Below are 19294 nucleotides of genomic sequence, written 5' to 3' on the forward strand. Positions count from 1 at the left end.
CACGGTTCAGGTTCTACAGGGATTTAAAAATAGTTACGCAAAACGGAGCGTGCTGCTCTGACCGGCTTTAAAGGGTTAACAATGACTTTAAAAAAATAATATAAAATAGTGTGCAAAACCACTGAAGTTTTTTTTTTTTAAACTCTCTTTTCAACCAACGGCAGTCACTCTCCAAATAACTTCTGCTTAGCTTTCCGAGCTTCCCTCGGGTCCTCTTAATCAGCGGTCTCCAACCTTTTTTGCGCCACGGACCGGTTTATGCCCGACAATATTTTCACGGACCGGCCTTTAAGGTGTCGCGGATAAATGAGGGAGGGGCTAATAATCGGCTCAGTCATTTTTAATGATCGTTGAAAGCCCAGATCGTAATCGTGATTAAAATTCGATTAATTGAGCAGCCCTACCGTGTACCCTGTTGTGGGGTCTGTTTGTTTGTTTTTTGTTGCTGTTTTGTTGTTGTTTTGTTTTTTGTTTGTTTGTTTTTTTCCTGCTCTTTGGTGTTGACTTTCTTTTTGTTGTCTTTATTGTCTGTGTTCCTCTGTCCCGCTGTTTGTGAATGTGTAAAAAAAAATGAAACTTGCATAAATAAATAATTTAAAAACAAACAAACAAAAAACCAAAACAAAATATGATATATACATGATATATAAATCAATTAGGTACCTTTTAAATGTTCATGTTTGGTTTATTCCAGTGTTTGATTTGTTCCTGAGTAAATCGGTTTTGCTAAGATTAAAATTCAGCTTCATAACTGGACCGTTTACACAGCACCATTCTCGCCTTAAAAAATATCTTAAAAGATTATTTTGTGATCCAGAAAGAGTAATATTTCAAACTCCGCCACTCTGCGTTCCTCCCCAACTGCCTCATTTGAGTTTTGGACAAAATGCATTCTGGGATATTTGCCTGGGTTTGGCTACAGTAGCTAGCGAGGTGATTGGAGAACAAAGCAGTCAATCAGAATTTTTTGCATCCAAGTCTGTGATTGTTTGGTTTTGTGGCACACTTACAACGGTGTACAGAGAGTTGAGTGCGCACTAAGCAGAGATGTTGTGAGCAAACGACACACTTAGAGCAGGTCCGCAGATGTCTGTGAGCGCACAAAGCAGATCTGAGGAAGAGCAAATGCCAACAACTGAGCGAGAGGAGCTGTTATTGTGTGTGTATATGGATAATCGCAAACACCGATTTTTGCACGCAGCAATGAATTTTGTTCGCTCAAAATAATTTTCTCCTCAACATGCAACATTTGTGCTTGCAAATTTTCTTTTAGGTGCGCTCAGAATAGAGGCACTAAAATAATGCCATAAATCTTCTGTAAGTAGTTTTAAATAATTGTACAAAAAACTGCATTGGAAAAAGTGATACCACACAAGGCAAGCCAATTAAAAAATGGCCAATTATACCCCAGACTCCAGAGGGTTAAGTAGTCTTTAGGAATAGTTCCCTTTTGTTCTGTTCTCCGTCAAGAGGATTCCACACTGCTTCAGTAATGTTGAAGTCTCTGGGGGAGGCCAATCTATGATTGGTAGTGCTTCATTGTCAAGGATGGGTAGGGGAAAAGCGAAAAAAAAAAACCCAAAACAGGAAAAAACAGTGAATTTATTTACAGTAAGTAAGTTGAAGGATATATACAGTTCATTAATTCTGTGGCTTCTCTGAGGCAGGTCCCGGAAATTTCTCTCGACGTTGCGAGTGTCTGTGTAGTGTAAAACAGTTCCAAACAATCCTGTGCTCGTGCTCCGACCTGTGGCTCCTCTCTTGTACTTCTCCCGCGGATCCACTCTTGTAAAAAGACACTCTCCGTTCCCAATTCCTGATGTAAAAACACACATGATGGCAGGCAATTCTAAACAATAAGCGAGGTTCAAACACAATTAATCACGGCCGTACTGACGAGGATTGACTCAATGATCCAGTGTCGACCGGAGCTTAGCCACACTGCTAAATAGGTCGCTCTTCTGATGGTAAGCCGCACAGCTAATGAAGGCGAAGAAGAAGAAAACTTATAACCAAAGGCGAGCTGCTTAATTAGGCTGAAAAAAGGTACAAAAACAAAAAGCACAACACACTGGGGAGAAACTAAGTAGAACTGAACTGGGAAAAACTAAATGCTAAACACAAAAGACGAACAAAAACTTGAACATGGACCAAACCCTTGAGATGTGTAAGTATGGAACCATGACGAGACCAACAGACAACCTGACACTGAAGAAAAGAGGACAGAGGACATGAGTACACACAAGAATAATATGGGGATGGGGAACACAGCTGGGACAAATCAAATCTAACAAGACAAGGGAGAGCAATTTGGGGTTAGTATCTTGCCCAAGGATATTTGGCATACAGACTAGGGGAAGCCAGGAATCGAACCACCACCTTTCCAATCAGTAGATGACCTGCTCTGCCGCCTGAGCTACATCTACCTCAAGGTGCAGTTACCTCCAGCGCTAGACACTTATGGATTGAGCGGTCGCAACCTAAACTCTCTCTCCGGGAACGAGAGATAAGCAAAAACACAGGGAGACAGAAAAAAAGAGGGAGACACTAACAGAAACAACAAACACAAGCATAGCGAGGAGGTCAGCCACGGAGGACTGTCATACCGTGACAGTGACTGTGTATTTTTCTACCTGGGTTTTGTTTACTGCACTGGAAGTGTGTTTGGCATCATTTTCATGCTGAAAAATAGAACTTTTTTAGTTGGCATTGCATGATGGATCAAAATCTGATGCTACTTTTCTGTGTTCATAATTCCATCTATTTTTATAAGATCTAAACACCACTGGTTGTAATGCAGCCCAAACCATGACAGTTCCTCAGACATTTTGTACACGTGGCTGCAGACATTCACTATTGTAGCTCTCACTTGAACTTCTCCCTACCTTCTGAGAAAAACTTGAACACAAGGTTCAAGGTTTGGATTCATTACTCCATCAGAGCTGTTGCCACTGACTTTCAGTCCAGTTCTTGGGTAGTTTAGCACACCTCAGCTTTGTCTCCCCGTTTCCTCTTCCTTAAGAAGGACTTTCACTGACATTGTTTCTGAGTGAACAGTAGTTGGATCAACTGAAGAGCCAGGTGCATCTCTCAGGTCCTGTGTCAGGTCTGTGTTGGATCTCTTTCCATTTTTTTGATGACATGACTTTCAGATAATCTTCCTGTATATAGTTAATCTTTTAGGCCTCAAAATTATTTTGTCCTTCACTTGTCCAGTTTCTTGTAGATTTATTTGCCTTTTTTGGCATCTACTTGATAGAGAGAGTGTTTGTGTCACATTTTTAAAAGAAATCTAAGGCAACATTTATTGTGTGTGTCAGTGATACTTTTGATGTTTTACATTTGTAATAACAGTTTACTGAGATGCTAGATTTTACTGCAAAGAAAAAAGTATTTTGGTACTGAGGTAATTCCATGCTGTCAAACAGGGAAGAAGAAGTGACTCACGACCTGCTAAGTTAACCGTTAACAACAGTGAGTCAGAGGGAGAGTCCCTAGTAAAACATGGTAGGGTGGTTCAATTGGGACTCAGAAACAAAGTTCACTGTCCTCACATTGTCAGATATTTTAGAGTCAGTGAGAAGCTGCTGTGCTGCAGAAGTTTCTCAAAACCAAAAGAGGTTTCAGTTTTAGTCAGGTGTCTCAAACAGGAAGCCCCAGCTGCATATAAATGTTGTGAGGTTAGTTTGTTCTTTACATATTGTTATTTTCTGTTTGCATGTTGCAGTTCCTCTCTGCTGCTCCATTGGTCAGTTATTTTCAAAACAATATATTCGCGAGTGAGTGAGACACAGACTCATTCAAGGGTTTTCATAAATACTTTATAAATTGTGGAAGAAAATTCAAACAAGATAGCAAACATTTTTCAGAGACACTTGAGGCAAAGTCCTCCTTCTGTTATAACTAAGAAAAAGAGCTGATAGTGAAAATACCCCTCAGATGTGTTGCAGTTGTCGCAGGAAGAACTGATGACCAGAAAAAGGTCTCAACTGACAAACAAGGAAAATGGAAGGAAATGAAACCGTGATCTGTGCGATATGAAAAAATTATATTGGATGATGATATTAAACACAGACATCGATGCAGCAAAAGTCTTCTGCCACTAAGTAATATTTAAAGATTATGGAGAGAGTTTACAAATCAGAAGGAAAAAGGAGTCTCCTGTGCTAAAAATTAGCCTTTAGACTCAAACATAAGAACATAAGAACGGGTGCCATATAATAAAGTTCTACGATGATAATAGCTGACATTTTTTAATACATGGTTTCATGCATTGGTCAAAAAACTCAACTCCAGGTGCACAACGCCCAGTCGAAAGTACTTTACACAAGTTGAGTTGCCGTGTTTATATTACGAGTTTTGGGTCAAAATATTGAAGGAAATCATAGCATACTACACTGCATATGTGATCCCTGTGTGAGCCTAACAGTACACTGAATTAAAGACTGTGCAATCTGCAGTTGATGTCTGTAGACAGGCTAGTTTCCTGATGACCAAACAGGAGGAGCAATGATAGCTGTAGGCCTCAGGAAGCACTTCCATGACTGTCACTATGTGCCTGCAGTAAAGCCAAATGTGGCATGGCAGCCAAGTGAAAAGGCGTGGGTCTAGGTCTTCAATCCTGATCCATACCTTTAGTATTCATGGGGCAAACTTACACATGCTACATGTGAAAGGATATTTTCTATGTGGCTGTTGTTGTACATGGTCTAGTAGTTGAAGGTAGTCTTTGGGTCCAGAAAATCAGGTCAGTACATCAATCCTTTGTACGTTTTTTCTAAACATAGCAGTGGGTGACTCATTTGGGTAGTCGTGTACACCAGGGCTGAACTGGGACAAAAAATCGGCCCAGACATTTTGACTAGAGACCGGTCCACCAGGTATTATAGGAAAAACCATAAAGCCTTTGAATGAAAACAAACGCCGTTGTCACAGTGATGTACACTGTCTTGTTGGTATATATGTATCAATCTAATAAACTTAGACCTACACCATCCTCCCTATTCTGGTATTCTAAACAGTACCTGAAAGTAGACTGCTTGGTCAAGTTAACCTCCTGAACTATCTACAACACATGGTGAAAACCTGAAATTAAGACAAAGAAGACTAGAGGTGAGACATGATCATTACTGATTACTGATGACAGATTTAGATATATTTTCATAAACCATTCATTTGCCACATCAATAAACAGCATGGCAGGGCAAAATATTTTTTCTAACATGGCAACCTTTAAAAAGTGAAAGGAGACAGAAAGACAGGTAAGAAAGAATAAAACTTAATTGACTTTTTGATGGCATTTTACACAAAGTACTGGTGCAGTATCTAGAAAATGTGGGAAAATACTGGCATCATATCCAGTACTTAGTTCTGAAGAAATTATGTTGGGACCCTCAAAAACATTACTATGTACAATAATGGATTTCTATATTTTACATCAGATGAAAACATTTGTTTTCAGATCATTATTTATTCAAAGTTTTTAAATGACATAACAAAGAAAAGTATTTCTTTGTGCCCACCTTTCCCTTTTAATTCCCTACATGGACCCCTGGCAACGCTTTGCTAGACCCGCCCCTGCACAGTTACCAGCTGTCAGCTACTTAGAAAAGGATCCTGGTGTTATTTGTCGCTCAGAAACAGTTCATAACTTCCCTTCAACTCATTCATGTGACCTAAAAGGTAAACCTGTTTCTCCATCACCTGTTCAGCTCTGATGATTCAGTAAGGACATCTCCTGGTTTCATCTTCATGTTTCCCTCTCACCAGATAACCAAACCGACATCATGACCAACAGCTTTACAGCTGTGGCTCCAGCAAACATCAGCTGATACTAGAAATTAATATTAAATAAATTCTAACAACAGCTGATCAAGCTTAAACGTGCTGCTGTTGTTTAGCGCGACATCTGCTGGTTTCTTCTTTCTGGCGCAAAGTGGGAGATAAACAAACAAGAGAGAAAAGCCGATCAGCTGATCATTGATCAGTTTCATGATTGAAGTAGAAACAGGAGGGAGAGGGGGGAGAGAATGAGAGAAGAAGAGGCAGCTGTGCAGCAAAGACACAGAATAACTCCAACTTTGTGTGTTTTTTTCATTGTAGCTGAAGTCCGGGACAAAATGTTCCTTTTCACCTCAATACGAGATGATTCCATTTTTTAGTTGGCAACTCTAATAACTAACCTTATAAATAAAATAAGATAAAACAAGTTCAACATCAGTAATATCATAGCACCCGCCCAGCTGTATATAAACTCCGTCATGCTAGCTAGCACGCAGTACGACTAAAAAGTCAGCACAACAAAGATAAACTCCACCTAAACTTGGTTTATATCTGACCCAGATAGACTGCAGGTCATAACTTCTTACCTGAAGTTCAGTTCACCACCTCAGGTCTCTGCTCCTTCTGCCTTTCCGTCATCCACCTGCCAGCGTGTTGCATCTGCTGGCCTCCACCACTTGCTAATGTTACTGAATCTGTGGAAGCTCCGCAATAGCCACCACCAAACAACTAAGTTATTTTTACACATCTCCCTTCATCTGGCCAATCCACCACCTTTCAGTGTTTATACCGTTACGGAAGAAAAAAACGAAAAAAAAACCCCATCGGCCCATAAAAACGAAAAACCACCAATCCAGCTACACTGAAAACGCTACGTCCAGATGAACAGAATCAACTTTTGGAGATTTACTGACCTGGATGATTGAGCATGCATTAAGACGTTAAACACCACTTCATAAATTTACAGTGGCATGTGGTAATTTCCATCCCTGGTTGCATGCATTGCTCAGGTTTGATTTTGGTCAATTTTTTAAGATCTGGTTCCTTGAGCCATTTTATGAGCTCAGGATTTTGTGTTCTCAGTTTCTTATATTTTAGTATCAATTGTTCCTTTAACCCTTTAAGACCTACCATAGAACCAAGTTCGCCAGAGCTTATATTATATTTTTACATGCTGTGGAGCCATTTTTGGGAGCATTTCAAGTTGCTATACATCAATACAACCATTATAGCCCAAACTTTAATAATATGTCTGCATTAGGAATCTGCATAGTAATTACATAAATTGCAAAAAAGTGCAATAAACTACAAAAAAATTGAAAATCGTTTTTGTTTTTTTAACATATATTTCTAGTTAGAGAAATTTAAGAGGCTTATCCCTCAAAACTGTAAATACAAAAAAGTTACACAAACTAGTTTCCCACCACAGGAAATTTATTTTGAGTGTCTTCATAGTTTTATTTTTGAAATACACCAATTTTTATATACTGCAGGAAAAACGAAAATAAATATTATAGTGCAAATTTGCAAAATGACAGCATATGCATCAAAATAAACTATTTCCAGCAGTGCAATATGAGTCCTAAGCATCCCAGAAACGACACAGAAAGTCATAAACTCAAACATAACTTTTTAAAACACATAACAAGTAAAACACAAGCTCATAAGGGCCCGATCGTAAAAAACTACATTTCCGCAATGTAGTTTTTTCCACATTGACGTCACTTCCGGTTTCGGGCAGGTCATGCGGTCATGTGATAGTTCGCGCTGATGGACGTAGGAAGTGTTACAAACAGCTGATGGATCGGCGAAGCGTGTTTCTGGAATATCATGTTTTTGTTGCTGCAAGTGATTTTTATGCAGTTTTTGCAAAGCTATATGTGGAAGGAAACTGTGACCTAGGACAAGCTGATGGCATAAGATGTAAGTACAACTCCTCCAGTTTCATATGCAAAAAAAATTATTGTGCTAGCTTAAGTGGTTGCAGAGCTACCGGGATTTAAAAATAGTTACGCAAAACAGAGCGTGCCCGCTCCGATCGGCTGTAAAGGGTTAAAAATGATTTTATTAATTAGCAATAGTATGCTTTGATGCACAAAATTGTTGCTGCTGAAAAGTAAGATGGTGTGCCTCAGGATTTTACTGTCCTATGTACATTTTTATTGACCTGCGAAAAAGAAACAAACATAAAAATCTTTATATTTTCAAATATTACTACAGTTTCAATAATATTTGTCTTGACTGACTGTGATGCTTAGCAAACATGAAAAATCAAAGTTGATGTTGTCACACAATGTTAGAAGACTCAAGGGAAGCAGTCTCTGTATGTATACAAGTGTACATTAAGCAAGCTAATGCGAGGCGTGGTGGCCAAGTGGTAAGGCGTTGGTCTTGTAAACCAAAAATCATGGGTTCAAATCCCATCCATGCCTTTCCTGTGAGCTTGAATGGTACATATGTGCACACCAGGGACTACAAATAGGTTTCACAATGGCTCACATCAAAGTAACTCTTATTGTCATGTCACATTACTCGTACACTGGTACAAGATGTGAATAAAAATTGGGTGTGCAAGCTTCACAAACAACACAGGTGGGCAAAATACAAGAAAAAAATATAGGAATATGAGAATCATAAGAATAAATATATGTACAAAAAAGCATGTATGAACATTAATGTATATATGTATATATATTAATGTATATATATTAGGGGTGCAACAATACTCGTATCGGTATTGAACCGTTCGATACAGTGCTTTCGGTTGGGTACACATATGTATCGAACAATACAAAATGTTTAATGGTCTGCGGTGTGCTGATTTTCCCTCTAAAGTCTGTGATTGTGTTTAGTCCCTGCCACATTCTCAGAGGATTGTCAAATTGTTGTTCCACTCTGTCCATGTACTAACGTTTGGCTGCTTAAATTGTCTCCTGGAGTTGGTAATGTGCATGTTTGTAGTCTGATGCTTTTGAGTAGTCAAAAGCAGTGTTCCATGCCACCATTGCTGTGCGAACATCACTGTTACTCCATGGTTTTTGATTTGGGTATTCTTTGACTGTTCTGGATGGGACGACATCTTCCATGCATTTTCTGATAAATCCGCAGACAGAGTCTGTGTACTCATTGATGTCATCAGCAGTCTGCGTGATCAAAACAGTCCCGCAAAATGGACTCAGATTGGTCCGACTAATGGTGCACCGCCCTCAGGGTTGGAGCTTCTTGTTTCAGCTTCTGCCTGTAGGTGGGCAGGAGCAGGATGGAGCAATGATCTTATTGGCCGAATGGGGCGCGGGTGAGGGCTTTGTATGCATCCTGGAAGTAGGCATAACAGTGGTCGCTGCTCTCCACAAGTGTTGAAATTAATGTGTTGGTTGAGTTTTGGTTAAACTTTCTTCAGGTTTCCTTTGTCCCCGTTTGTGATAAATGCCACCTCTGGGTGCACGCTTTCCTGACTGCTAATCGTGCTGTACTCTTCCCTGAGTGCTCAGTCAGTTTTGGCTTGTAGGTCAATGTAAACAGCCATAATACTGCTGTAAAATCCCTCAGCAGCCAGAATGGCCGGCACTTAATCATCAGGTACTCCAGGTCCGGTGAGCAGAAGAATTTAACCGGGTCTACGTTTGCATAATCACACCAGTTGTTCTTGATCATGAAACGCACAACACCGCCTCTGCCTTCCCAGTTAGCTTCTGTGACCTGTCCGCTTGGTGCACAGAGAACCCTGGTAGTTGTGTGGCGGAGTCCGGTACCTTGTCCAATAGCCAGGATAGAACGCCGGATCTTCTGCCTCTGCGTCGGTGTTTGCAGCCTCCGGGGTCCCCGAACCAAGGTGTCTCAGGCGAGATGAATGGGCGTTTGCAAACGGAGGGTCTGTGTTGCAAAACTTGAACTCCGGAAAACCAGAGAAAGTCCAGCTCTTATGTCCTGTAAGGTTTTGTGGTCATACACAAGAAGACACGTGTTACTCATGAAGAAATAAAGAAAAAGTAAAATTAAACACAAAAAACAGCTGTTGCTTGGAGGAGCTTGCGACGAGACTGCAATACTCTGCGCCATCTTTTTGTCTACATGGCTCATCGCGTATGGAGAAACTGCCAATCAAATCACAGCTTTTTAGCCAATAAACAAAAGTTTTTATTTTTACACTGACCAGTATGAGCGCAGGTTCGAGTCCTCGTTGGGACAAAGCTTGTGTTACATTATCTAAAGATAAAGACCAGTTTTTACTTAGTTAATGTGGATAACATTTGTTGTTTCACGTGTCTTTGTGATTTTAATTAATTATAGTGGTCCCTCACTATAACACGGTTCACTTTCCGGTACCGTTCCGTGGCCCGGGGGTTGGGGACCGCTGATTTAAACCATCGTACATAGAAAAAACTTGCAATACATCGAGTTTATTTGATATATCGCCCACCCCTAGTTCTTTGTTTGAGAAATTAAGTTAGGCATAAGTCGCATAATTACATATTTAAGAATTAGATGTGAAGATGCAATATGCTGAACCATGGTATTCACATTTGAGACTGTCTGAGAGTCAGCTGTAACTTGATAATTGATAGTTGAAAATACTTCAGGTCTTTTACTTGTAGTTTTGAATGTTATCTGTAATGTTTCCTGTAATGGTGCTAGAAAATACAATCCCACATTACAAAATTTGTTAAGGTGTTGAAGTCAAGTGTGAAACTGCTGTCTACTGAACTGGCATCGACTTGTGTGGCTCAGGTGTCATTTTGGCCCATTCTTACACAAACAGTCTTCAGATCCTGAAAGTTCTGTGGGCCCCTGCTATGAACTCTATGTGCTATGAAGAGTTTATTCTAATTTAGTATCAATTATTCAGTCAAGTAATCAGATAAGAAATGCTTATTAATGATTAATAGTAAATATTCAAAAGAGGGAAAAAGCAAAGGTCTACTCAAACAAATTTGCTTATGTGCAAGATGCTGTGCCTCGGAGTGTTTTTTTCCCATGGCATTTTTATTGGCCTGCAAAAAACCCCAAACCCCAAACATTAATGTAGTTGTAATATTTATTTTGAGTGACTGCGATGTTTATCAAACATGAAAAAAGTTTATGTTGAGAAACATAATGTTAGAAGACTCATATAGTCTGGGATTGGACTGTGAGTCCTGTGTTTGTGTTCTGTCTTCCTGGCTGTCTGCCTTCCCTGTCTTGTTCAGTTAATAAATTTGTAGTACTGTCCCTATAGCCATATATAGCCATATAGTCATTTCCCCTGTTGCCAGGTTTAAAAAAGGACGGTGTTAATTTTCATGAACGAGATGCCCTCATGACTTATCGAGTGATGCTGCTGGTAGGATGATCTGATATCCTCGTGTTGGTGTTGTTCCCAGACCATCATGAAAATGTTGTTCCAGGTTCAACATTGCAAGTGACCAATCACATTGTTGTGACGTTATTCTTTTGCGCGCCAAGCCATTCGTGCATTTATGAAATTCCAATGTTGCAAGGACAATATCAATTCTGCTTACTGTTTATTAAAGGGTTACGGTTAGGGTCAGGGTCCGTTGATCGGCGGACAGAGGCGGTTTCACGCAGCTTAAGTACAGTTTTTTGTTTTAAGCCGGTTTTTCCCGAAGTCGCAAAGTATGACGTCACAACATTCTGATTGGTCACATGCAATGTTGATCCTGCAACAACATTTAGTATGATGATCTGGGAACAACACCAACACGAGGATTTTAGTACTTGCTCGGATCAGTTGGAACCCAAGGTGAGCAAGTATTAAAAAGTACTTGATATCAGGTACTATAACCTAATGGAAAACCCTGAAAATAGTGGCAAACCATGCCGAGTCGATCTGAGGCGGTACAGTTGAGACCAAAATTATTATCCCCCCTCATGACATTGGACAACACTCTTGATTTCAATATGAAAATGTTAACAATGAGAGCGTTCTTATAGTGTATCTGTTTCCAAAATAACAATGTCCACTAAATTCAATCAGGATATTTTATTGATACGCCGAGTTGAAACAAGAAAGGGCAAAAATGAGACATCCAAAATTAGTAGCCACATGGCTATTCTCAATAGGATTGAGGTCTGGGCTCTGTGTGGGCCACTCCAGGATCTTGGTTTTGGTATCCTTGAGGAACTGTTGGAATATTTTGGTGTATGCTTTGGGTCATTGTCTTGTTAGAAGACTCAGCGACAACCTAAGCCTAGACTTCTTCTGGACTGATGGTCCTGAAACCCACCACCATGAAGAGCCCTCACAACTGTGTTCCTTGAAACAACTCCAGAAGAGTCAGCAAGAGTCGGCCAGGTCAGCAACAATGGTCTTGGCAGATGTACAGGATTCCTTGTGTAACCGGTCTGCAAGTGTTACGCCTGTCAATGCGTTGTGTTCTGGCGTGAAAGTAAGAGGCAGGAGACAGCACTGGGCCTTTGGCTCTTTACTGCACATCTGCAACACAGAAGTAAAGGTCTGAGCTGTTTGTGTCACGCGCCTGCCAGGACACCTCTCCCCGAACGAGTCTCTTAATAACAAAACGTGGCAGTTCGGCTATATTCACATTGCAGCTTGGGGTCTAAACAAACTTTAATTAGCTGAGAGCAACGTGGCAAGTGACTTACCTCCGGCCACGCTGAAAGGAGCTGTGACCGGGGCACACATGCTCGCGCCTACATCACCACGCAGCACACAAAAACACGAACACACACAGACTCAGATAACATAGGTAGGAGATTGAGATGCAAAATGAAATATTTAATTTTAAAGAAAAGGTGTTTTGGGTCAAATTCACAAGTATTTAACGCATTTGTTACACTTGCTGACATCTCTGAATCCAGAGTTCTTGAAATCTTGCACTTACAGCCACAGCCAGGTTTGTTTCTTACAGAATTTTTCTCCTTGTACTTGGCAATGATGCAACGTATAGCAGTTCTAGACACTGTGAATCAATTGGAAATGCCAGTGTAGCATTCCCTTCTTTCTGAGCTCCAGACTTATTTCCTTTGTTTCTGGCACGGTGAATAACAGTACTCCCTCTCATGTGTTAAAGTGTCCCGTTCCTTTTTATGTTGACTGAATGTTGCAAGGAAGCCAATTGACTGCACAGGTGTGGTTTCTGTAGGTTACTGTAGGTGTGTTTTGAAAGAAAATATTCACATGGGGCTAATATTTTTGAACACTGCATTTCTTTTGCTATATTTGATGTCAAGCAAGCCTAAGAATACATTTTATATTACAAAATGTACCAAAAGCTATTAAATAGCACTGGTGAATGTTGCATTATATCAAGTTTCATCAATGTTGCAAACATTGGGAAGAGTTTTAGGAGTCCTGGGGGGCTAATAATTTTTGCCTCAACTGTTCTAATGGAAAAGGGGCTTATGGTTTCTCCCTTCCTGTTCCCATGTTCATGCTCTGTGTTTTGTCGTTTTGTCTCCCCAGTCTATCTTGTCCCCATGTTTATCCCCACACTCAGTGTCATGTTCACGTGTCACTGGCCTGCGATTTAATCTGAGATGCTAAAATTTCAAGGGAAGGAGTCTATATATGGGTGCAAGTGTATGTGAAGCAGAATGTGTAGTGAGGCATGGTGGCCAAGTGGTAAGGCATTGGTCTTCGCAGCTCATGGGTTCAAACCCCATTCATACCTTTCCTGTAATCTTGAATGGGGCTCCATGCTAAGAATGGAAACAAACAAGGATTTTAGTCTACTATTGGAGTAGGACTATTATACTAGTGGACTGATGTCATATAATGAGGTACCTAATAACAGAGAAGAGATGCACAATATCTTTAAACACAAGAACTGGATAGACTTGTGAATTAATTTGACCTAATTTTAATGACTAGCAGTGGTCATTCATTTTTCTATGCATTTAATAGCCTCGCTTCGGTCAGTCTGCCCCAGGGCAGCTGTGGCTACAACAGTAGCTTGCCTCCACCAGTGTGTGAATGCGAGAGTGAATGAATAGTGGAATTGTAAAGTGCTTTGGGTGCCTAGAAAAGCGCTATATAAATGCAATCCATTATTATTAATTTGACTGACCAGTCTAAGCACTCACTGAGACTTGCATCAATGTTAGGGTTGTAAACATCTGCACCTGGTTTGGGAACAGCACCAAGCAGGACAGGCGAGATCTGCAAAGAGTGGTGCGCTCAGCCGAACGTATCATTCAATCAGAGCTCCCTGACCTGCTGTCCATCTACACCAAGCGGTGCAAGTCCAAAGCTAGGAAGATTGTGATGGACCTCTCCCATCCCAACAATGGACTCTTCTCACTGTTGAGGTCTGGGAAGCGCTTCCGCTCCCTTAAGGCCAAAACAGAGAGAATGAGGAGGAGCTTCTTCCCCCAGGCTATTCGGGCCCTGAACCAGGTGTAGGACTGGACTCTCACACACGTCACCACACGCACCACCACACATTTCCTATAATCCTATAATTCCTATACTTTATAATCTTTATAATCTCTTCTTCTATTTGCACATTCTTTACTGTAAATTCCCAAGTTAATTTGTAAATTTTGTAGTAACCTGTAAATTGTAAATATTATAAAACTTTTTTTCTGTCATTTAATGGTTGGGCATTGTACAGCTACAAGCATTTCACCCCCATGTCATACTGTGTATGGCTGTGTGTGTGTGACAGATAAAATTTGTATTTGAATTTGTAAACTAAAGATCATGAGATCAGTTCCCACATCAGAATTTACCTGGATATGTTATGTGTGGCGAGTCCCTTTGAATGTGAACATTAATCATAGAGTGACACAGTCTTTGGCCCATTCATCCTTCCTTCAATTATATAAGCACCAACTTTCAACATGCTTTTTCTTTAACAATGGGGTCTTGCGTAGTGAGCGTCCATACAGACCATTGTGATTGAGTGCAATACTTGCATTGCTGTTTTATTTGAAACTGTTGTACCTGCTAGTTCCAGGTCTGATTCACTTCCAGATGATTGCCCCAGCAGTGCCTACTGGAACATTCAGTAGTTTAGAAATTCATCTGTAACCAATGCAATCCATATGTTTTGTATGTGACAGCTGGGAAATGAGACATCTTTTTAAAGGCCATCAGTTGGGACTAAACTAATAAGAACTTAGTATAGCCCATGATTCAGTAGTTTGGAGAACCACCTTTACCAGAAAGAGCTTTAACTAATTCTTTTTTTATGACTTTCCCTATGTCTCTCTGAATTTTGGCCCAGTTTTCTTTGCTAATTTATGTTTGCAGACATTTGTATTGTATTAAGGTCCCACCGCAGCATTGTAATTAGGTTGAGGTCATCGTGGCCATTGTGTTGTAGATTTGCTGCTGTACTTGGGATTACTATCATCCAGTTTCAGCTAAGCTTTAGCTGTCAGAAAGACGGCATCGCACTTGATTCTAGAATACTTAAGAATACTACAGAGGAATTGATGGTTGCCTGCAATGTGCAAGGGTCCTGTGGGGGCAAAACAAGTTCAAACCATCATGTCTCCACTATTGTCCTGACAGTTAGTATGACGTGTTTGTGCTGATATACTGTGTTTGGTTTTCTTCAAACATGGTGCTGTGTATTATAGGCAAATATCTCCACTTTGGTATTGCCTGTCTGGAGGTTGTTTCAAAGGTCTTGCTGTCATGGTCCGCGGCCCGGCGTCCGGGGTGCTGTTGGGATGCCCACGCCCACGGGCGTGGCTGCTAACCCCACACCTGCATCCCATCCCAGGCGATCACCAGGTGGACTATTTAATCCTGCCCTACCTGCTGCTCCACGCCAGTCCGTAGTCGCCTCTCAGCGGTAACGTACACCTGCGGGAAAAAACCCCTTATGACAAATTGTCCATTGGAACTGACTCTGTTTTACCCTGTGTACTCAGATCACAACTCGGCGTTTTTGCGAGCCACCTGCCTGTCCACCTGTCCGCCTGAGATTCGGAAGCACTATCAGCCTCGCCGTCTCGACCCTTTTGGAGCCCCCCCCCTCTGGTTCACTCAGCCCGGCTACCTCCGTAAGACGTATACTCCACCTTCCCTCGTATGCTGCCTTTTTTCCGCACCCCAGTAATCTGTTTCTCTTTTTTGTTTTGCAGCTTCTCACAGCCCCGCTCTCGGCGTTCCCTGCGCAGTTCACCTCCCCAGTCCCTCGGTTTCTTCTGGTTCCATACGTTGTTTTTTCGGCTACCCTCACGGGACACCTTTAGTTATAATAAATTTGCTTTCTTTATTCCCTCCTACCCTGGTGTGTGTGTTCTGCTTCTGGGTCCAGCTTGCGCACGGAACTTCGGTTCATGACACTTGCGGTTTGTTAAGATACAATTTTGCAAACCTAAAGCTGCAGATTCTGAGTAGATGCTTAGACTCCTTTAAAAGTTTGATGGCTCACAACTTTTCCAATTAAATGAAGAAAAAAAAGGAAGTACTTGTTTGTGTCAGTGGCAGATTTATAAGCTCAAGATCATTTTGCAACATTTGCTAAATCTGCTGTCACGAACTCTGGGGTAACTTTTCACTCATCGTGTTACCCCAGACTCAGGAACTCTCTGCCTTCTGAGCCTGAGATCTGTAGACTCAGTGGTCTCTTTTAAGAAGCAACTAAAAACTAATCTTTTCAGATTTGGTTGTAGTGAACTTTTTTTTTTCTTCTTAATGTTTTGTTGTTGAGAATCACTTTGTGATCTTTGTCTTGCGCGTCACTGCAACTCCCCCTGACTTCTGCTCCGCGGCTGCTGGGCGAGCCCTCATCTGGGACTCTCCTCAGCTCTTACTGGAACAGTGGCGCGGCTGCCCCTCTGTTGGTCTTCCATGGTCTCTTGTGTTCTGGGGGCCTCTGGATGTCTGGAGTTTTGATCTCCTCCATACCCGCTTCACACCCTGGAGGACGGGGCTGTGGCCCCCCCACACTCCCTAGCAGATCATTACATTGAGAAACCTTTGGAATGCAAGCATGCTGATCCACACAGGTATGCACACATGGGTATTCACAGACGTGGACTAAAGCTTTCTTGGCTGCTGCCTCAAAGCACACTGTGCGCTGTCTATCTTGCGTGCTGCACAATATCGTTTATTATTTAGTAAATATTGATATCTATGACTAGCTAGTTTATTGTGATGGTGCTTTGTTTTCTCTATTATTATGTTGCTCTTTGTTGTTTGCTGTCTCCTCTGTTTGTTTTTTTTTGTTTGTTTTTTTTTTTTTCTCCATACAGGTGACCCAGGAGTTCTTTTTTTTTTTTCTCTCTCTTCCCCCCCCTTCTCACCGTCTCTTCTCCCCTTTGGTTTTCTTTCTTTCTCTCCCCCTCTTTCTCTCATTCATTCCCCCTGTCCTATTTATTTAAAAAAAAAAAAAAAAAAAAAAAAAATGACAAAGGATGAACTGAAGCTCTGCCATCACGTAATGTCGCATACTGCTGTTTCTGATGTCATTTAGAGAAAAAAAAAAATAAATAAAAATCTGCTGTCACGAACTCTGGGGTAACTTTTCACTCATCGTGTTACCCCAGACTCAGGAACTCTCTGCCTTCTGAGCCTGAGATCTGTAGACTCAGTGGTCTCTTTTAAGAAGCAACTAAAAACTAATCTTTTCAGATTTGGTTGTAGTGAACTCTTTTTTTTCTTCTTAATGTTTTGTTGTTGTTGAGAATCACTTTGTGATCTTTGTCTTGATAGGTGATGTATGAATAACATTTTACTCACGTATATACCCTGAAAACTTTCTTTTCCCCACGTATATAGCAGCTGAATTGGGGTAGATCAGCAGTTGTATTAGATACCATCATCAGTTTGATCATCATAACACTGTTAAAAAACGGTTCTTGGAGTAACCAGAATTATATTATAATGATCGGAAAAATGGTGAGGGGGAAGCATAGTCTTAAACAGAAGCCCCAGGCACACCACCAACCTGTTCATGTGTCTAACCATTTTTCCCCACTCAGCGACAAACCCGCTGGGGGTCAAACTCTGGTAATTGGCGATTCTGTTCTCAGACATGTGAAGCTAGAGACACCAGCAGGGGCCAGAGCAGGTGACACTGAGGGAAATGTAAAACTGCTGGTTAAGGGTAAACGTAAATTCAGTAAAATTATAATTCACGTCGGCAGTAATGACACCTGGTTACGTCAACAGAGGTCGATTATCTTGTTAATAATTTCACCTCCTCACTACGTACGACTCTGGATACTGTAGCTCCTGTGAAAACTAAGGTCTCTAATCAGAAGTACCTGACTCCGTGGTATAATTCTCAAACACGTAGCCTAAAGCAGATGACTCGTAATCTGGAGAGGAAATGGCGTGTCACAAATCTAGAGGATCATCATTTAGCCTGGAGAAATAGTTTTTGCTTTATAAGAAAGCCCTCCGCAAAGCCAGAACATCTTACTATTCATCACTGATTGAAGAAAATAAGAACAACCCCAGGTTTCTCTTCAGCACTGTAGCCAGGCTGACAAAACGTCAGAGCTCTTTTGAGCCAACCATCCCTTTAACGTTAACTAGTAATGACTTCATGAACTTCTGCACAAATAAAATTTTTATCATTAGAGAAAAAATTACCAGTAATCATCCCACAGATGTAATATTATCTACAGCTACTCTTAGTACCATTGATGTTAAGTTAGACTCTTTTCTCCAATTGATCTTTCTGAGTTAACTTCAATAATTACTTCCTCCAAACCATCAACGTGTCTTTTAGACCCCATTCCTACAAAACTGCTCAAAGAAGTCCTGCCATTAATTAATTCTTCGATCTTAAATATGATCAACCTATCTCTAATGATCGGCTATGTACCACAGGCCTTCAAGCTGGCTGTAGTTAAACCTTTACTCAAAAAGCATCTCTAGACCCAGCAGTCTTAGCTAATTATAGGCCAATCTCCAACCTTCCTTTCATATCAAAAATCCTTGAAAGAGTAGTTGTCAAACAGCTAACAGATCATCTGCAGAAGAATGGCTTATTTGAAGAGTTTCAGTCAGGTTTCAGAGCTCAGCACAGCACAGAAACAGCTTTAGTGAAGGTTACAAATGATCTTCTTATGGCCTCTGACAGTTCATCTCTGTGCTTGTCCTGCTAGACCTTAGTGCAGCGTTCTGCTGAAATTCAACTATATGTTCTCACTGATCCCGAATAAACCCCTTACGGCTTGATATAAGTCAGTAAACTCAAGCATTTAAAAACATTTTATGTAAACACCCCCCACCCCCCATCATGAACGAGTTTTAACACTCTTCTTATAAAACAGATTACTGTGTTTCTGTGTTGTGTAAGCTTGTTAGACACCTCATGGTTGGACATAAAGCAAGCACTCAGTGAAAAAAAAGCTTTTGTTGTTCCTCTATTAAAAGGGGGCGACCCAGCAGTGTTAACTAATTACAGACCAATATCTAATCTATCTGTGCTGGCCAAAGTTCTTGAAGCTCTTGTGTGTGAGCAGTTAAAGGAGTTTTTGCACATCAATGCCATTTTATCTGAATATCAATCAGGCTTTAGGAAGAATCACAGTACTATCACAGCTGCAATTAGAGTGGTAAATGATATTACTATTGCACTTG

General features: G+C 40.8%; 1 non-coding gene across 1 annotated transcript; it reads left to right on the top strand.

Moving 5' to 3' along the window:
- Positions 1 to 8141: 8141 nt before the first annotated feature.
- trnat-ugu (transfer RNA threonine (anticodon UGU)) lies at positions 8142 to 8213 on the top strand. The gene has a single exon. It is a non-coding gene; the product is annotated as a tRNA-Thr (tRNA).
- The last annotated feature ends 11081 nt before the right edge of the window (positions 8214 to 19294 follow it).

The sequence above is a fragment of the Diplotaxodon limnothrissa genome, linkage group LG3 (genome assembly GCF_057381915.1).
Source record: "Diplotaxodon limnothrissa isolate DT_005_m linkage group LG3, D_limnothrissa_male_GT1.1, whole genome shotgun sequence".
Classification (NCBI taxonomy): Eukaryota; Metazoa; Chordata; class Actinopteri; order Cichliformes; family Cichlidae; genus Diplotaxodon; species Diplotaxodon limnothrissa.